This window comes from Dasypus novemcinctus, chromosome 5, assembly GCF_030445035.2.
Source record: "Dasypus novemcinctus isolate mDasNov1 chromosome 5, mDasNov1.1.hap2, whole genome shotgun sequence".
Taxonomy (NCBI): Eukaryota; Metazoa; Chordata; class Mammalia; order Cingulata; family Dasypodidae; genus Dasypus; species Dasypus novemcinctus.
The window spans coordinates 154210800-154231699 of NC_080677.1; positions in this window are offsets into that span (position 1 = coordinate 154210800).

The following is a 20900-nucleotide window of genomic DNA, read 5'->3' on the forward strand; positions in this document are numbered from 1 at the left end:
GCCCTTGAGGGGCTGGGAGCTGGGGAGGCCGGAAGTGGAGGTTCTTTCTGGAACACAGCCAGGCAGGGTCGGGCCCCCCCCGGCCGTCGGGGCTGAGCGGGTGGGCGGTGACCCGAGGGCACTTCCTCCCCTGCTGCTCCTCAGGGAGCCTGACCCGGCGTTTTGGGGACCTGACTCCTTGGGGTTGAAGGCACCACTTAGCGGGGAGACAGCATCACCGGCTGCGCCTGGAAGCGCCCCTCTCGGGGACCTGAGGGAGGCGGGCAGCAGGTTGGCCTTGCGGGTGGGGGCTCAGCTGGCGCCAGGCCAGGGCGGGGGGCGGCAGGACGTCCCCGGCGCATCAACGTGACTGCTTCTGCGCTCCGGCTGGGGGCCCTCCTGCTTCCCTTGCTGCTCCTTCTCCTCTCCATCCTGCCGACCTCAGCATCCGGACCTTGTAGAACCTGAATCCCCGCCACCGCCGCCCCCCCAGGACGGCTGAACCCGGAGGGAGGCCCTGGGCCCAGCAGGACCCGATGACCAACACTGCCCGGCTGGCTTTCCTGGGTACATGATTTCCTCTAGGCGCGCTTCACCGGGCAGGAGCAGCACCAGCGGGGTGACCCAGCTCAGAGCTGGGCTCAGAACTGACCGACGCCCTGAATCCTGGCCTCCCCTCCACTGCCAAGGGTGCCCCCCACCCCTGCCTCTACACTCTGATCTCCTTCAGGCGTTTTCTCAGCCTGCTGGGCCATCCTGTTTTCATGTTGGGGGGTTCTCAGCCTGGGAGGGGGACCAGGAACTTTAGCTCTGCCCCAGGCAGTGCTGCCCGCTGCAGAAATCCTGTATCCTGGATTCCTGGAATTTCTTCTGTAACAGTGTCTACCACCTGGAAGGACAGCCCCTACCCCACCCCCCAACACACACCAGTTGTGCCAGGGATCTAGCGCAGTTAGCCGATACTGCCCAGGCATCTTACTCATAGCCAACCAGAGAAAAATGACCCGCACAAGGGGAGAGGAAGGCAGCTGCTTCCATCTCCAGGGCCCCTGTGCGCCTCAGGCCTTTCAGCGAAGACGCTGCGGTCACAGTCCACGGACAAATCGAAGCTGCCGGCTCTGAGTAACTCCCCAGCTCAGCTCGCCCCGCAGGCTCTTGGCTCCCCTGCGCTGACTTGGAGCAGGTGGCTCTTCCTGCAGCCCGACATAAACCTGGTCCCCAGAAACCTGCCCTTTGTTACTAAGGAGCTTGCATTTAGCTGTTGCTGTTCTCAGGTTTTGCGATGCGCTGACTTCCTGCCCTGCAGGTTGACGACAGGCTGTTTTGCTCAGCAGCTCAGGAAATGTTGCATCGAAGAATATTTCTGCGTTGGGATAAGGAGGGTGTGGGGTGAAAGCAGCAGCCTAGTTTGTCCTTTTTTTTTTTTTTTTTTAAGATTTATTTATTTATTTCTCTCCCCTTCCTACCTCCCCCAGGTGTCTGCTCTGTGTCCATTCACTGAGTGTTCTTCTGTGTCCACCTTTATCCTCATCAGCAGCACCGGGAATCTGTGTTTCTTTCTGTTGCATCATCTTGTTGTGTCAGCTCGCCATGTGTGGCGCCATTCCTGGGCAGGCTGCACTTTCTTTCGTGCTGGGCGGCTCTCCTTATGGGGTACACTTCTTGTGCTTGGGGCTCCCCTGTGCGGGGGACACCCCTGTGTGGCACGGCACTCCTTGCACGCATCAGCACTGTGCATGGGTCAGCTGCACACGGGTCAAGGAGGCCTGGGGTTTGAACCTTGGACCTCCCATGTGGTAGGCGGATGCCCTATCCATTGGGCCAAGTCCGCTTTATTTTGTCCTTTTGGATAATCACTTTATGGGTTGCCTGCAGGGCAGTGACCCTGTCTTCCTGATTTCTGGATTCCCTAGTGCTATGCAGGGCTCGGAGAAAGTGCTAGATAAATATCACTGGGCAAAGGCGGAGGCGCTGGGCTCAAAGACCCCTGGACCAGGAATGGCCCAAGAACCCAATGCACTTTAGGGGAGGGGTCCCGGGGGTGGGGCCAGCTGGAGCAGGGATCCCCACACCACCAGCTGGAAGGCCTGTTTTACCTGCATGCCTGCCCTTTGCTTCCCAGGGCTGGACCATGTTGGATGGGGAAGCTGCAGTTTAAACCAGATGAGGGGCGCAGCGAAGGCTCCGCCCCAGGGGAGGCCCATCGGGGTGATGGGCTGGGAACCCCAGATCCCCTTCATTTCTGTCGGACCAGCTCTGCTCCAGGTGATTTAAATCCCACTGGCCCTGGCAACCGTCGGCCACATGAACAGCAGAGCAAGCCTGGATCCCCTGGCCAGGATCTCAGCTCTGTCCTTTTGTGGGATGGTCCTGGGGGAGACAGGTCAGTCCCCCAGGATGGCCTGGGGGGCAGGGGGCGAGGGGAGGCTGGGAGCTTACAAAGGACTCTTGGGCTTGCTGGGCCCCCAGGAGATGAGCACAGCCATTTGTTATCTGTAATTAAATTGAGCTAATTTCATTCTGTGGCACAGAGCCGGGGAATCAGAGTTCTCAAAAAATGTTATTATCTTATCCCGTTTTGTGTAAATGTCATCATGGCGCAGCTGGAATGGGAAGAAAGGGCCGTTTTTGAGATGTCCCTGGTCTCCTAAATGGATTGCGCCCTGTTCCTTCGGCATTAAAGCCAATCGAATGCCAAGGCCTGCAGGAGCTGATGTAGATGAAACATTACATTTATGTAATAATTTCACAGATAGACGGGAAAGGGCTTTTTTTTTCAAGATAAATCTAAGAACTGAGTGAGCGAGGCTGAGATCAGAAAGCCTGAGGCCCCTGGGACTCCCGCCAGGCTCGGCTCACCAGCCGGCTACAGACTTCCTCTTTCGAGGTTTGCCCCAGAGGGGAAACGACTGAGGGAAATGGAGAGATACTCCCCAGGCAGCAAGTGCCCGTTTTGGTCAGTGTCTCTGAGTAACTCTGTGAACAAAGGCAGCCCCCAGGGGCTCGGCTGGAGAAAAAGTCAGAGTTAAAAAAAAAAAGATGACACATTCTCCTCAGCAGGAGTGTCTGAGACAAGCAAGCCAGGGCCTTCACTCTGAGGCGTCAAAATCTGGACAAACGCAGTCAACTCTTCCTCAGAGTTATGTGGGGAGAAGCCCATCGACCCAGAAACAAGAGGGAGCGTGTCCTTCCGGTGGGCTAAAGACTTCCTGGCGGGTGTGATGTGGGCAGGGCCCACCACCCCACAGCCTGTCCCTGTTTGACCCCACTTTCTGCTGTCACCCCTCTCAGAAGTCTCTATTCTTCACCCGAAGCAACTCTGGGCCTTGCTCGCGGAAACGGCCGTTCTCCAGCCGAGCTCCCCTGGAGGCCCGGCTTGCCTGGTTCTGCCCCTGGAAGGGCAGCAGGGGAGGGACCTGGGCCAAGCCCAGACTTCCCGCCTCGGTTCCTGGGTCCTCCAGCTGTCCACAGAGATGCGGTGCTTCCCCACAGGACCGGGGACTTTTCAGAAGTCCTCAGTTGGGACTGTCTTGTGTGGAGGGACGAACAGCCGAGCGTGTGCGCGGCGTGTCTGCTCGACAGCCTGAGCAGGTGCGGGGGCCTTAGGGGTCCAGACCCTAGGGGCTTCGGGGGAGGGGGGGTGTCTCCGACACTGAGGCCCCAACGAGGACCCTGACGGGACCACCTGAGTCCCTTATAACTGCCTGGTGTCGGGGAAGCACAAGCTGTCACTGCGGAGCCCTGCGCTGGCCCTGCCTGGCTCGGCCCGTTCCCCTGATTCCTCAGAAAGGTACAGCGTACCCCGGAAGGGACCTCACAAAGGAGGTGACGGTTCCGCCAGGTCACATCATTTATAAGCTGCGTTTTTTCCATTTAGTCGTAAATACTGTCATTCACGCTACAGAGACCGCAGATGAGGAAGCCGAGGCCGGGAGAGGTTGGCTTATGGATCGTCACACACTGACCCCCCATCCCAGCCGTGACGGCCACACGCTGCCCCCCCATCCTCACCAGAACAGTCACACGCTGACCCCCCACCCCTGCCGTGACGGTCACACGCTGACCCCCCACCCCATGACAGCCACAGGCTGACGCCCCCATCCTCACCTTAACGATCCCACGCTGACCCCCCACCCCCGCCATGATGGTCACACGCTGACCCCCCACCCCATGACTAGCACACGCTGCCCCCCCATCCTCACCGTAACGGTCACACGCTGCCCCCCCACCCCCCACCACGCCCTCCTTGAGGTCTCCCGCCCGGGTGCCTCCGTCCTTTCCTCCGGTTGACTTTCCGCACTCTCTGGGGTTGTCTCGTGGATGGAACGACATCTCAGTCCAGCCGGGGCCATTCTGGCGGCCGGGCCTGCAGGGGCAGCAGTGTGCTCTGGAATGTTCCAGCACACAACACCCCATAACTGGGTGTTAGCAGCAGCAGCTGTTTTTCCGGTGCCTACATCCCTGCTGGACCGTCTTGAGGTCTTTAAAAGTGCCAGGGCGGAGTCTGTCCCAACAGACTCAAGTCTTCCTTTGTCCCAGGTGCTGGCAGCCAGCTGGACCCCCGCTGCAGGACGAAGCCCAGTCCCTGTGCTGTGACTTCAAACTGGGGCCGATGACGCATGGGGTGATTTCGTTAAAAATCCCCAGCAGCTCTTCTGTGCAGTGAGGCTGCTGGCGCAGATGCCCCCGGCGCCTTCAAACCCAGACGCCGCTCCCCCGGGGCTTTGTCACCCCCGCCAGCCAAGGCCCACCGGCCGAGACCCTGCTCCCCCGCCCCGGCCGCGGCCCTCCTTCCCTCCCCCGGCTTCTGCGCAGCGTTTAGACACCAAGACAAGGTGCCACGGCCTGTGCTGCTAAGTGAGACGTCCTGGGGAGAGGACCATTCCCGGGGGTCTCTGCCGTAGGCGTTCTCTTCAGCCCCGAGCGTGGCTGGACCCCTGCTCCTCGCGCTGGACGTGGCTCTAGCTGGACCGGAGCAAGTCAGCGGAGCCGTCGCCCTGCCTTCCTGAAGGCTCCGCTGAGTCCCTGGGGGCAGGGGGCGTGTGGCCTAGTTTTACGGCCTGTTCAGGGAGGAGGTGCTTCCGGTGAGGACAGCTGAGAGACGCTGGGAGCAGGCCCCGCTGCTCGGAGCTGGCAGTGGGGAGGCGGCTCCCGTGACAGCCGTGGGTGCTACATGCCGGGGACGGGGACGGCGGGGAGGGGGTGACCAGGTGAGGTCGCCCGGGGGGGCGAGGCCCTGAGGACGGCCGAGGCCTCGGCAGTGTCGGGGAGGAGCGGGGCTGGGGTGGGGGCAGTCTAGGCCAGGGGATTAGGGCGTTTAGGGTAGGGGGCCCGAGTGGACTCCAGGCACTGGCCCAGACCCCCAGGCTGTCTTCACTGTCCCCCCCTGAGCTGCATCCGTGAGCGTGGGAATGGCCTCCGTGCAGATCTCTAGTGGCCTTCACCGTCCTCAGAGGGAATGAAAGAAAGCTCCTCCACTCCACCCTGAGTGGAGAGATCGAGCTGCCCCCTCCCCAGGAGGAGCTGCGGCTTGCTTGGCCCAGGTGGCCTCCGAGGAGGGCCTCCACCTGTGGGTTAGACGGGTGCTAGAGAGATCTGGCTCCTTTTACTGGTGTCCCCCGCAGAGTTGGGGACCTGGCCTCACCGCCAGTGGCCTCGTGTCTGCAGCCTCCGGGATGGCCTTTGGGACCAGGAAAGACGCCCGTGGTCAGCAGAGTGGTGGGTGGGTGGCCTGCTTCAAGTGGGGGGGCTGTTCACCTGTTTGATGAGTTCAGCTGCCTCCTCCCTCGCTCCTGAAATTGTGACGTTAGAGGCTCGTAGCTGAGGTTAAGTCTTCTTTCCCTAATAAAGACTATGTCCCTGGAATCCTTTCTTCACTCTTGCTAGGCGGCTGCCGCTTGGCGTGGGTGAGTTTGTGTGACATTTTCCAAGAATAGGCTCCGGGCAGGGAGTGGTGCTGGGATAGGAGAGAAGCAGGTGGGGGCACCAAGGGGTTGAGGGCAGAAGCCGGAGTCCTGGCACGTGGGCCGCAAATTCCATCCACCTGACCCCTTGGCTGGGCAGGCTGATCCGCAGCTTGGAAATGTGTCTCTCCCAAGGCATGGCAGGGCAGGGAGGGAGGACTTCCGGGGCCTCTGCTAGACCTGCCTACACGGCTTGAAACCTCAAAGAGAGCACGAGCTTCCAAGGAAACTGGACGCAGTCCCCGGCCTAGAGGCAGGCCGCGCTCCGAAAGCTCCACATTCATTTGGCTGCCCTGAGCTCACAACACATTTCCCTAGAGAAGCAACCGCGCTGCTTGGTGGAGATTTAGGTTCAGCTGCTCCGGGAGGTGGCTGGATACAGGAGTTCTAGTGGCCTGGGTCCCCAGCTTTCCTGGGAGCTCAGCTCTGACTCTCTTGGAGGTGGGGTGGGAGTTGGGTACTTCCTGGATAAAGCCGGAGCCATAGAGGAGGGAGAGGGACAAAGAAAAGCGCAGCCTCTGTCTGCGTGTGAGAGAGCGTGGAGGGCCAGAGGAGGTGCCACGTTCTCACAGCCGTCCTCGGGGACAGAACTCAGCAAGGAGAGAGGTGGACACTGACAGGAGGGTGCAGAACGTGGGGACAAGCATCTGCCCTCAAGATGTGATCGTCTTTTTATGAAGTAAAATTCCTGCTAAAAAGTTTTGACATATGTATTATAGTTGTAAACCACCATCCTGATCAAGATATAGAACAATTCAACCCCACCGTTCCCGAGCCCCTTGGTAGTCCACCCTTCTCCGCATCACGATACCTGGAAATCTCTGTCCCTATAGTTTTACATTCCAGACTGTCATCTTCGTGGAATCATAAGCCTGTAGGTTTTGAGCCTGGCCTCTTTCGTGAGCATAATGCATATGAAATTCAAGCATGTTGTTGTGTGTATCAGTAATTTGTTCCTTTTTCTAGTTGATTAGTATTCTGTTCTATGGGTGAACCACAGTTTAGCTGGTCCTCAGCTGAGAGACATTTGGGTTGTATCCATGTTTTTTTGATTACAAATAAACCCTTTAGAAACATTTACATACAGGTTTTTGCATGAAAGTTTTTTCATTTCACTTGGTTAAATACCTAGGAGTGAGATTATGGGTCATATGGTAAGTATGACGCTGCCAAACTGGTTCAAAGTGGTTGTACCATTTTGCACCCCCACCAGCATTGTATGAGAGTTCCAGTTGCTCCATATTCTTGTCAGCGCTTGGTATTGTCAATTTTTTTCTCCTTTCTAATATGTATGTAATGGTTCCCAGTATCTCACCATGGCTTTAATCTGTATTTTCCTAATGACTAATGATGCTGAGCATTTTTCAAGTGCTCATTTGCCGTATGTACATATTCTTTGGTGAAATATCTGTTCAAGGGCTTTGTCCATTTTTTTATTGGGTAATTTTGTTTATGAGTTTGGGGCATTTTATTATATAGTCTTTGCACAAGTCCTTTATCAAACATATGATATTCAAGTATATTCTCCCAGCCTGTGGCTTGTCTTTTCATTCTCTTAGGGATGTCCTTTGAAGAGTAAAACTTTAAAATTTTGATGAAGTCCAATTTATCTACCTTTCTAATTTTCTGAATCAGCCCTTTAGCATCATAGCTAAGAAATCTTAGCCTACACCAAGGTCACAAAAACTTTCTCCTATATTTTCTTCTAGAAGTTTTACAGTTTCAGGATTTGCACTTAGGCCCTGGTAATCTTCATGCTTTCAACAATTATTTAGTAATGATGGAAATAAATTGATTTCTTAATTTTTTTCTTTATTTTTTAATGTTACATTAAAAAAATATGAGGTCCCCATATACCCACCACCTCCCTCACCCGACTCCTCCCCCCATAACAACAACCTCCTCCATCATCATGAGACATTCATTGCACTTGGTGAATACATCTCTGAGCACTGCTGCACCTTATGGTCAGTGGTCCACATCATAGCCCACACTCTCCCACAGTCCACCCAGTGGGCCATGGGAGGACATACAATGTCCAGTAACTGTCCCCACAGCACCACCCAGGACAACTCCAACCCCCGAAAATGCCCCCACATCACATCTCTTCCTCCCACTCCCTACCCCCAGCAGCCACCATGGCCACTTTCTCCACACCAATGCCACATTTTCTTTTATTACTAATCACAATAGTTCATGAATAGAATATTAGTAAGTCCACTCTAATCCATACTCTATTCCTCCATCCTGTGGACCTTAGAATGGTTGTGTCCACTCCACATCTTTATCAAGAGGGGCTTAGATTCCACATGGATGCTGGATGCAATTCTCCTGCTTTCAGTTGTAGGCACTCTTGGCTCCCTGGTGTGGTGGTTGACCTTCTTCACCTCCATGTTAGCTGAGTGGGGTAAGTCCAATAAACCAGAGTGTAGGAGTTGCAAGTCTGTTGAGGCTCAGGGCCTGGCTATCACATGGTCAGTCCAGAGATTCAGGTCCCCTGGGTATACACTAAACCCCAGTGCCAACTACAGATCCGGTATCTTAATTTTTTTATAAAATTTTATTAAAGTGTATCATTCATACATGAACATACATACACAATAACTATACAGTAAAAGTTGTGAACTTACAAAACAGATATCTTTTTAACAAAAGCTCTCTATAGTAGTGATCATTTTTAAAAACAAGTAGATCAGAGGGCTTGAATTTGTCTGTATCCCTTAATGAAAGGGTATGTTCACTTTTGGCATATCTGTAAAATAAGGCTGCAGCAGGACTTTAAGCTCAAGTACAAAGAGAAGAGTTAATTCCATTCTTCAATTTATGGTACACTTTCATCATCAGCCCATGCAAAGACCTGTCTTGATTTATTTATTTTTCCTCCTTTATCCACAATCCTAACTCCCAATCCGTGCACCCACATACTTGGATGTATTTGATATATGCCCATGTATGTACAGTGTGGTTATAAAGTTTGGAAACATATATAAACCTACATAGAAACTGTTTTATTGACATTACATTACAATACATGATATGCTTTATGTATTGTGTTGTCTCTCATTAGCTGCGCGTGGTTCAATGCCAAATGGCAGGGAATGCTTTAATGCAGCTTTCATCGATCTCTGTCCACAGGTCTGTAATGTTCTGGCTCTGACGATCTGTATCTGATTTACCTGTGTTTTTAGTATATCCCAGACAGAGTAATCCAGATGGTTCAGTATGTAAAAAATAAATAAATAAAAATAAATAATAATTTCTTTGTTTCCAGATTGTATGGCCACTCTATATATGCATCTTTGTAAATACATAGATGGATGTGGGTTTCTGATTCTCTCACTTTTCACTTGACTCTATGTTCTTAAGATCTACTCATGTTGCTGTCAGCACATCTAGTGTGTCGCTTGTAATCCTGTCTAGTGTTCAACAGTGTGCAGTCCTCTTGGTTTCTCATCATCCTCATAGTAATAAATACCTAGATTTCAGAGCTTCCTGATACCACACACTACGATGCAAACAGCCTCCTACATGTCACCACACCTGAAGGACCTGCAGGAGAGTTTGAGGGATATACACAGGGGTGGGACTACCGTAGCGATGATACGGGCATCCTTGATATCGCTAAGTACCAGCGGGATGGCTGGACTAGTTGACTCTCCCGTCAGTAGCGAATAGGGGTCCTATTTTTTTTCCACAGTCTCACACTCACTTGATTTTATCCACTTTAATTTTGCTTCCTGATCTGAGGAGTGGTATCTCATTTTTATTTGCATTTTCTTGGATTACCTATGACTTTGTGCATCTCTTCATATAATCCCTGGCCATTTGGATTTCCCATCTGTAAAGTGCCCATTTATATCCTTTTTCCAAATATTTTTTATAGGTTTTCCTGTTTTATTTTTTCTTGATGATTTCTAGAGATTTCCTATACATTCTAGACAATAATCCCAGTTCAGTTTTAGCTATAGAAAATATATTTCTCATCTGTGATATATTGATTAACTCTGATTATAACTCTTTTATGTTAAAGAAATTTTTAATTTTATGTAGCCAAATAAGTCATTTTTTTTTTCTTTATGGTTTACTATTATGGGGTCTGGTTTAACAACTCCTTTCCCACCCTGGGAGACATAAAGATATCTTCCTACATTTTCTCCATTAGCCTTTTAGTTGTTGTTGTTGTTGTTATTTTCACACTCAATGACCTTTAAAAACCCCCTGGAATCAATTTTTTACAAGTGAGATAAATTGGAATCTAGTTTTTTTTTTCCATGTGGTGAACCAGTTTTCTCACTGCCACCTACTAAATAATCTTTGTTTTCCCCATTAATTTGTGATGACAGTGGTATCATGTATAAAGTTCATATGTGTATGTGCATATGTTTCTGGGCTCCTTTCTGCTCCCTTTGTCTCTTGGTATGTTCTGGTACCACCACCACATTTTTATTTTTGTGGCTTCGAATTGTGTCAATATCTAGTAGGATGGGTTTCCCTTCTTTGGGGGCACTGACGATAAAAGCATACCATAAAGTGACTTGCCTATTTGTGCACTTTTATTTTTCCATGAACAAGAGTAAGTAAGTCTTTGAACTCCACAAAAAAATCTAGCTGGAATTTTGTTAGGTATTGACTTCAATAGTACATCTCACCATGTAGATCTTCTTTTGTATCGATTAATATTTAATTTGTTTCTTCTATATTATTTATTAGATTAAGTCCTAGGTACATGATGGTTTTTTTACTATTGAGAGAAGTATCTTATTGTCTATTATGTTTCTAAGTTGGCTATTATAGGAAAACATACTATTAATACTTGTGATTTTATATCATATCTTACAATATGGATGCATTCCCTTATCAGTTATGACTCATTTAATTGTTATGTGGATGAGCAAATCTGCAATTAATGACCATTTTATCTCTTCTAACTCATACCTATTTTGTTTTCTTACCTAATTATTGATAGCACCTCCAGATTTATGTTAAATACTAATGGTAATGTTAGGCATTCTTCCTGTTTCCAGTCTTTTATGAAATATTTAGGCTTTTGTATAGTTTTCATTGACTGTATATTGATTTTTTGAAGGTTTTTAAAAAAACTATTAATAGGAGTGGACTGTTATGCGGTACTTTTCTACATTGATTATTATAATCACATGGTTTTTTTCCTTCAGTCCTTAATGTGGAGCGTTACATTGGCTGTTTTTCTGATGCTAAAGCCTTCTCGAATTCTTAGGATAAACACTTCTTGATGATGATGCATTACCACCCCTAAGCCAATCACCACTGACTGTGTTTAGCTGCTATTTTGCTCGGGGTTCTTATGCTTACATTCTTCCTAAGTGGTAAGCAGCTTTACTATTATAGTCTCCTTATGCAATTTTAGAATCAGGCACACCAGAGGGATTGTCTGATGCATGATAGGTACTTTCTAGTCCCTGGAAGTTTGGTCTTTGGGCCCGAGTACTTTTTGGAAACTTTGATTCAATTTTCCTGATTATTATTGGTCTGTTTGATATTTCCCTTTCTTCCTGGGGTCATTTTTGGCATTATGTATTTTTTCCAGAAATATATTCATTTTGTCTTGACTTTCTCTATTTGTTAATGATACATTGTTCTTAATATTTTTGTTACCGTTTTATCTGTTGTGCTATAGCTATTTCCTCCATTTCATTCAGCATTTCTTTGATTTGTATCATTTCTTTTTCTTTAGCAGTTGTACCAGAGGTGTGTTGAAGTTAAAATTTAAAATGACTTAAATTTTAAGCAACTCTTTGGAATAAGAGCATCCACCTGATTAGACAAGGTTAATTGTCTAATTAATTTCTACTGACCAAAGCAGAGCCAATATTCTTTAAAAACTTGGCAAAACTTTCCCCACTTTTTGCTCTTATATTCAGTTTTCTTTTGGAATTTTCCAAACCAGACAACTTCTTGGGAGTCATATTAAAGAGTTTAAAATAAATACATTAAGTGTAATTTCGAATATTATCTCCTAGCAAAGATATACAAGATCCCTCATCTCAGGGAGAATAAGGTCCAGGGGAAATTAGGCAACTATCAAATAATCACACACACACATGTAAAAATTACAACTGTGGTGAGTTCTAATAAGTATAGGGGCAAAGCTATGAGCAGTGACAAAGGAAGCACTGGCTCTCTTGGGACAGCAGGGAGTAAGAGACAAGCGTTAACCAGGTGGGGAGGAGAAGGAACAAGGTTTTCTATAGCAGGAACAGCAGGAGCAAAGGTCCTGGGGCAGGGAGCCAGAGTGACTGAAGAAAGAATACACAAATGTGCATGGCTTCATGCAGTTAAGGGTTTCTCTTTGACATGAGTCTGAAACAGAGAGGTCAGTTTTTTATTTAGACAGAGAAATGTTGTGGAAAGAAGTCCTAGGTTCTAAACTAAAAGAGATCTGCCTTCAAGCTGGAGATAAGCCAAGAGACAAATTTAAAGATATAAATCTTATTTGCATCCTAAGAAAGATTACTGCAAAGATGTATTTTATTTTTACATTTATTTTTTGTTTCTTTTTCTCCCCTTCCCCACCCCCCTGCAGTTGTTGCTCTCTGTGTCCATTCACTGTGTGTTCTTCTGTGTCCACTTGTACTCTTGTCAGCAGCACCTGGAATCTGTGTTTCATTTTGTTGATCATCTTGTTGTGTCAGCTCTCCATGTGTGGGGCGCCATTCCTGGGAAGGCTGCACTTTTTTTTTGTGCTGGGCGACTTTCCTTACAGGGTGCACTCCTTGTGTGTGGGGCTCCCCTACGCGGGGGGCACCCCTGCGTGGCACAGCACTCCTTGTGCTCATCAGCACTGCACGTGGGTCAGCTCATTACATGGGTCAGGAGGCCCTGGGTTTGAACCTTGGACCTCCCATATGGTAGGCGGATGCCCTATCCGTTGGGCCAAATCCACTTCCCAACAAAGATGTATTTTAATAACTAAACAGAGCCTCAGGAAATATTTTTCTCTAACTCTCTACAAGTGCCATAACAAACGTTGGCTTTGGAACTGTTTGAAATTGTTCCTACATTAATTTGAAATAATAAAGATGCAGAATGTTGAAGTTTAAAATTTAAAATGATTTAAATTTTAAATGAATCCCTGGGGTAATAGCATCCAAGGGAAAATAATAGAGCTGGAATGAAATTTGTTCAAATTTCTCATTGCAGAATATTGAGGATTAATATGCTTTTAGCTTATAGAAGAGCATTTGTTCTACATCTAATTTGAGTGAAAGGTGCTGGTTTAGGAAATGTTCAAATCTGCAGAAACCAGCCTTCTCTGAGAGCACAGACTCAGCAATGCAGGAAGCTGCTTCCCCAGGCTCTAATGTGGAGGTATCCATCCATACCTGTGTCTGCATTGTGTTGTATTTTGCCAGAGTTTTGGTTTGAAGATAATACCCACAGGCACCAAACAGCTCTCGAAATGAAAAAGCTTCCCGTTTGCTTAAAGGATATGAACTCTAGCAACCCCAAAGATGTGAGTGTAGGCTACAAATCCCAGGCAAAAAAAAGAGAGAGATAGGAGAGCAAGAAATTCAGATGTGATTTATAGTAACTGTTGCAAAGAAGTTGATGCAAAATAATTTGTTCTTCCTTATAGGGTTTTAATAGATTCTTTCCCATGACACTTATTGCCAATGAGGACGTTAAGCCTGACAGAAGCCTATTATGAGTGTGGATTTAGTAATGTGACAAATTGCCTAGGTTATAAAACTTGAGATTGCTTCATTTTGTTTTGCAGCATGTGGAATTCTTCTTGGCAAATCATTATGAATACAGAATGCCTTTCTAATTAAAACTAGAGATTCCCTGTCACCATTTATTCCATCATTTCCTGGCACAGAAACCTGCATGGCGTCATTTGATAAAGTCCAGATATCGTGGCTTGAAGTAGGACGCGCCGCCCCCCCACCTTCCTTCCACCCTCCCCACCCTTCGGGCCCCTCCAGAAACTTTAGGGATAAACAGCCCACGTGCCTTCTCCTAATGTGCCTCCCACCTTCCTGCCGCGCAGGTGATGAATCGCCCGCTTACAGGAAGGGAAGGCCCTCCTTTCCTTCCTTCGGCCTCCGCCTGCTGCCGTCCTCCAGCCTTCGGTCTCGGCTCAGACGCCCCACGCCTCCGGGGGCTTTTACCTGCCCTTCCTCCGACCACTGGGCCCGTGCTCCAGCAAAGGCTCTGCTTCCTGGAGAATCACAGAACAAAAACAGCCCCGCCAAGCCCGAGAAGCCTGCCCCGGAGACGCCTCTTGATTTTCATTGAGCTCAGCAGTTCCTAAACCTGTCTGACCACAGAACTCTGATTTTTCCCCTTCCAAGAGCATCATGAACACCGTCACAGAGAACACGTTGAGAAATGTTCCCCAGTTCCACTGAGGTCTTTGTTCTCCTGTCCTTATTTATTCATCCATTTATTCAACAAGTATTTAGTGACCATCTACTAGAATAGAGCAGGATATAAAGACGAGGCAGACTTAGGGCCCTGCGGGATGCTTAACGTCTAGTAGGAAAAACAAGACGGTAATGGTGGTGCCAAGCAGAACGTGTTACGTGTCCTGAGAGAAGGCTGTGGAGTTCAGAAGAAACGCATGCCAACCCTGTGGAACCCAATAGCCTGGGTCTTTTGAGCCTGGGTCCAGGACTGAATGGGCAAGAACCATATTAGAAGAACCTGTGAAAAAGGGGGGCGGGAGCTGAGAACGACAGCGCGAGCCTTCGGTCCGCCAGGCCAGAGCGACCCTGGGAGCGGTGGGAGAGACAGGGCGGGGTGGAAATGCTGTGTTACCCCAGGAAGCCGTGGCAGGCCCGTGGCAGGCCTCGAGCCACAGCCAGCCAGCAGCGATGCCCTGAGCCACCCGAATGGCCAGCCAGGCGTGGGCCACGCGCGGTGTGGCCTTGAGAGCAGCAGTGGGCTAGAGGGCGATTTGGCCGGTGGTTGGAGGTCTCCACCTGCTTTCTCACAGCTTGGTAACAGGAGGCTTGAGGACGAGTGGCGTTTGTGCTTGGCGTAGCACTAGACATAGGGATGGGAGAAGAATGCTCCAGATAGAAGGTCCAGCATGTGCAGAAACACAGGAGCAGGAAAGCAGGGGGCGGGGGCTGTCTAGGGAAATCTGGGAGTGCGTCAGCTGTTAACCTGCTGTACATGTGGATTCTGTAGTCAGGCAGCCTGGGTTGAAATCCCAGCTGGACTCTTAGTTTTCCAGAGCTGCTATGACAAATATCACCCAGCAGGTTGGCTTAAGCAACAAGAATGCGTTGGCTCACTGTTTTAGAGGCCAGAAGTCCCATGTCAAGGTGTCAGCATGGCCACGCTTGCTCTCAGCATCTGTAGTGGTCTGATGCTGGTTTGCCGGCGATCCTGACTTGCATCCGTGCCTTCCTAACATGGCGCCGTACTTGACCTCCTCCTGTGGCTTCTTCTGACTTCTGATTTCTGACTATATCCGAATTTCTTCTCTTTCCAAGGCCTCCAGGAGCATGGCTTAAGCTCCACCCTGGTTGGCGCTGGCCACACCTTCACCAACCACATCTTCGGAAGGTCCTATTCCAGGTGGGCTCACATCCACAGGAACGCAGGTTAGGGAAGGCAGGTCTTTCGTTGGGGGACACAGCTCAGACTACCCCACGTGGGAAAGTCACTTAGCAGCTTCTTTGTTCCCGTCTTCATCTTTAAACCAGGAATAGTTAAGGGGCCTACCTCAGAGTGTTGCTACAAAGGTTCATACACTCAGCCCAGGGCCTGACACAAAGTAAGTGTTCAATAAATATCAGCAATTAATGCTGTTAGCGGCAGTAAGGTGTAAATGTTAGAAAGCTATGTCGGGCAGGTTGAGGAATTTGGATTGTACTCTACAGGCAGTGGTCAACCATGAATGGAGAGTTACAATCAGAGCTGTACTTAAGGAAGATGAATCGGGCAGCATGTGTAAAATCAATACTAGGGCGAGGAAATCTTCTTCTTAGTGGGCACCTACTAGAGGAAGCACATGCTTTCATTTGATCTGCACAAAGGAGCATATTAAACGCACCTGACAAATGAAGAGTCAAAGGAGCCATTTCTAACATTACAAGGCTTCAACCTAGGTCCATCTGGCTGGAGGAAACCAGAAGTTTCTTCCCAGTGGTCGCGGGACTAGAAAGACACTATGGAAGCGCAGGAAGGAAAGGCATGGCCCCCCTGCTGGTGTCCTGTGGTCCCGTCGCACCTAGCATGCCACATCCTTCACCATCCCGGCCTCACCATCGCGAAGGGGAGCTACCGTTCCACTCCAACAGCATTGCCCAACCTGGCCCTCCGTGCTTTGCCCTCGTGACTCACTCAGCTCTCCCACGACCCTGGAAGTGGTGCCGCTAATGTCATCTCCATCCTCCTGAAGAGGAAACGGGGGCCCTGAGACGTTCGACAACTCCCCCAAGATGGTGGCGCTCTCGCACTTGGTGATCTACGCTGGGCACAGACAAGGCAGCTTGGTTCAGAGTCTCTCCTTCCAGGATTCCTGCCTGTCCACTCAGTCCCAGCAAATATTGCGTGAACCGGATGATGGCTTTGTTCTCTGGCAAGTCTTGGTTTAGACCTTGTTTTTAATTTGCTTTAACATTTGTGTCTGTAACTAAAATAAGAGAGCCTATGGCAAGCAGAACTATTGTTTTCTCCTTCAAGAGGGAGAGTAAGAGATGGTGTCTCCCAGTGGTGGGAGAATCCAGAGATGGTTTTGGACCTGGCTAAGTATGAGATGTTTTTTGGTCATCAAAGCAGAGTTATTTTAGCAGGTAGTTGCTTATGTGAGCCCAGAGCTTTGGGAGAACAGGTGTTTAATACCAGAAAACCAGAGAGAGGGCCTGGGATGGAGTCTTGGGGTATTCTAGCATTTTGAGGTCAGGTAGAGGAAGAGGTGCTGACAAATGAAGCAGAAAAATACATATTGCTATTAAATGAATATAGTAGGAATGATGGTATACACCAGTTAATAACAGTTTTATACAGTTTAAGATTATTGACTTGGGTGATTCCAGGTGAGATGACTGAGCAGCGTTAGCTGGTTAAAATCATTCAACAAAGGGACTCTAAGCACCTTCCAATGTGGTAAAGAAGAACCATTAATACATTAGAATTGCCCTATAAAGTCAGATTATATGATAAATAATTAATAAGCTGGTATCTAGTAAGAAACAATACAAGTAGAGTTAGCTAAATGTTCTACTAAACTATTTGACTGGGACCAGAACAAAACAAAACAAACAAGGAAGCAAAACTCCCCAACAGTTCATAACTACTATTCTTTCTTTCCTGAAATTTGAAGCCAAATCATTTTTTAAGGGTTGGTTCTTTTTCCTTTCACCAGGGGGATTAGAAAAGTAAATCTTATTATAATGCAATAGTACATCATCACCAACCCCCAAATTGTGTTCCAGGGAGAGTATCCTTGGTTCAGATTTTGTAATTTTGCAACTCACCTTGGTCTGCCTTTTAGGAAGAGAAAGGGCCCCTACTGTAGGTCCTTAAATATTTCCTATGTCATCTTCTTTTTTTTTTTTCTTTTCTTATTTTTGGGGCAAGAATGGATTTGAGAACCTGATTACCTCTAGCCAGCAAGCCTCATCTCATTGCTCTTTAGTAGGTCCCTGCATTTGGGCTAGATTTCTTCTGAAAGAAGTATATTACAGTCTTGTTTTGTTTGCCAGCCTTCCCTACATGACATGTGCCGGAGTGAAGCTACTTTGCCTTTAGCTTTCTCTCTCAGCGATTTCTAGAGAGAACCTTTGGTCAAGGAGTCAGCTTATGTGAGGGCTACATATTTTCCAGCTTGTCATTTCACTTGCTCAATTTCATGAGATGCTTTGGAAACGTCAGGCAATTTAATACCCAAACCTGCTGCTCCACTATTAACCTTGATGCCTGGCGAGGACTACATATTTCACCTTTGTTCAGCTTCTCTTTGCCAAGGGGAACCCAAGACAAGATTTTTTTCCCCCTGAGACTAACGGATGTCCTTATCACTTGTTAGTCACGAACCTAGTGAATGTGTGTGTTAAGGCTTAGAATTCTAGGTCTACTTCTTTCCTAAGTGAATAGGATGCTTTCCTAGATCTCACCTGTCATTTGTCTCTGAGAAGTAGGTGAGACCAAGTAATTTCCCATCATTTATGACAATGTAAGATAAAATTACTGACCAAAAGCCACACTAACTTACACTGATATTAGCTCATTGAGAGTCATGGCCATTAGATGGGATCATTTGTGCATAAATCGTAGGATTTCTGATGATTTTGTATCAATGACCCAGAACACTTGCTAGGAGTTATATTTTATTTTGAAAAGTGGAACTGGAAAACAACTACTTTGTAAGGTACTATTAAATAGGACATAGATTACCATCATTGAAAATTAATTAGGCTCTTGAGTTAAGGGTTTCTTAAAATTGCCATATTTCTAAAATCTTGCTCTCCATCAAGTATACAACCATCTTGGCTGAATGTGGTGAATCCTGTGCCACCAGGCCAGCTTTAGTAGTTTGGGTGTTCAGATCTTGGCAGGTGGGCTTGGACTTGGCCAATTTAGGGCAGGTTTAGAATGTCTGCCTAGCGGGGTAGTTCTAGAAAACGGCTCTGGTCTGTGCCAGTACGGCAGGAGGTCCTAGGCTTGCCTTCAGGCACATCAAGCAGTTCTGCTTCTAAGTTTTACATGTTGAATTTCCACTCTGTTTTTTAAAACATTTGAAAACCATTGGCCTCAAGCAGGCCAAAATCTTTGGACTAGTTCCAGAACTGACTTAGCTTTCTAGATATTCTCTGGATTAGAGATGACATGAAGCCAAAAACCACAGGTCTAGTTTTCAGAAATAGAACAACACAGCATTTTGTAAAGATCGAGATGATTTTTAAAAATCTTATTTTTAATCTGCCTTGAATATGCCTGCATTTAAGAGATTCTACCCTCCTCACTTTTTAATATTTTAAGTCTGAAAGTAAAACCAATCTAACAGAAATATTAAGCTACTCCAGAAAAACTGACAAAACTTAAATACCTAATTGAACAGAGAGTCAGTGCGTATTACCTATACTTCCAATCTGCTTTTAATTAATAAAGAAAATGAGGCTTATATGAAGTTGACATAAAAAAAGATAATTCTGTCCCCAAATTACAAATTTACATTATTCTGATCCAGTATACCCATTTGTATAATCCCCCATATTACATGGAATTAATTCTATTTTACTTTAGCCTAAAAACACTAAACACAGGTGTAATTAGAATGTCTATCTTAGCCAAAATAAAATACCAAGTTATACTCATAATAAAATGCTTTAGCTTTGGGTAATGATACTTTTTAAGGGTAAACTGTGAAAAGTACATTAAAGCCTTTAAGTGAGGTAACTCATTATTGCATGGGATTATTATCTATAAACCAGTTTGAAGTTAGAAATGTTCTTCTAAGAATTAATTTCGGTTTTAGAACAATTGATCTACCTCTTTTTGAGCTAATGGAATCAGATGATTTTTGTGTAAAATAGCGTTTGTACTTTTTTTTTCTTAGAGCAGGGGAGTTTCCTTTTAGCTTCAGAGCCCCAGTTCATTTTATGTTTGTCTTAATACGTTCTTCTATTTTCTAAAAAATCAGTTTGTTGAGTAATACTTTGTGTGCAATAAAACATCAATTTTAAGTGCCCAATCCAGTGAGTTTTGACAAATGTATATACCACTACAATCACAATATAGAACATTTCCATCACCTCCAAAACATTTTTTTGTGTCCCCTTGCATTCAGTCTTCGTTCAAGTCTTTGAGTGGACATATGTTTCATTTATCTTGGATAAGTACAAGGAGTGAGATTGCTTGGTTGTATGCTAAGTATGCACTTAACTTTATAAGGCACTTTTGTCCACAGTGGTACCATTCAAAATTCCCACCAGCAGTGTAGAAAAATTCCAATTGCTCCAAATCCTTGCCAACACTTGGTGTTATTGTCAGTCTTTTACATTTTAATCATTATAGTGCACTGCAGTTTTAATTTGCTGTTGGGGATTGAATCATGTCCTCCATACAGGCATATTCAAGTCTGAATCCATGTTCCCGGGAGTGTGAACTCATTTGCAAATAGGACCGTTGACAATGTTATTATTTCTTAAGGTGCAGACTCATCTGTGAATAGGACCTTTGAAGATTCTATTTAGATGAGGCCACTTTGAATCAGGGTGGGGCTTAATCTATGTGATTGGAGTCCTTATGAGGCAAAGGTATTTCAGATGGTGTCTCTCAGAAGCCAAAAGTCAGCAGAAGCCAGAATCAGTGGAAATCAGAGGAGCAGACACAAGGAGAGAGAACACCATGTGATGGAGGAATGCTACAAACTCCAGCAGAAGTCCTGACAAGACCTTGATGTTGGACTTGTAGCCTCCAAAACCATGAGAGAATAAATTCCTGTTAACCCATTGTGTAGTGTTTGTCATAGCACCCCTGGCAAACTAAGGCATTGCTTTTCTCTAAGTGATTAATGATATTGATCAACTTTTCATGTGCTTAACTTTCACTTTCTTTGGTCAAATGTCTGTTTAAATCTTTTGCCCAATTTTTAAAAAACTGAGTTTCCTATTGAGTTGTAGGAGTTATTTATTTTTCTTTATCTGTTCAAAACGTATATATATATTTACTAGCTTTATTGGGATACAATTCACAGTCTATAAAGGTCACCCATTTAACATGTACTATTTCATGGTATTTAGTACTGTCACAGAGTTGTATAACCACTACGATCTAATTTAGAAAATTTTCATCACCCCAATCTCATTAGTAGTCATACTATTCCCCCCTTTCCATTCTTTCCCATCCCAGCCCTAGGCAACCATTAATTTACATTCCATCTCTAGAGATTTGCATATTCTGGACACCTCACAGAAATGGAATCATACAAGATGTAGTTTTTGTGATGATTCTTTGCATAAT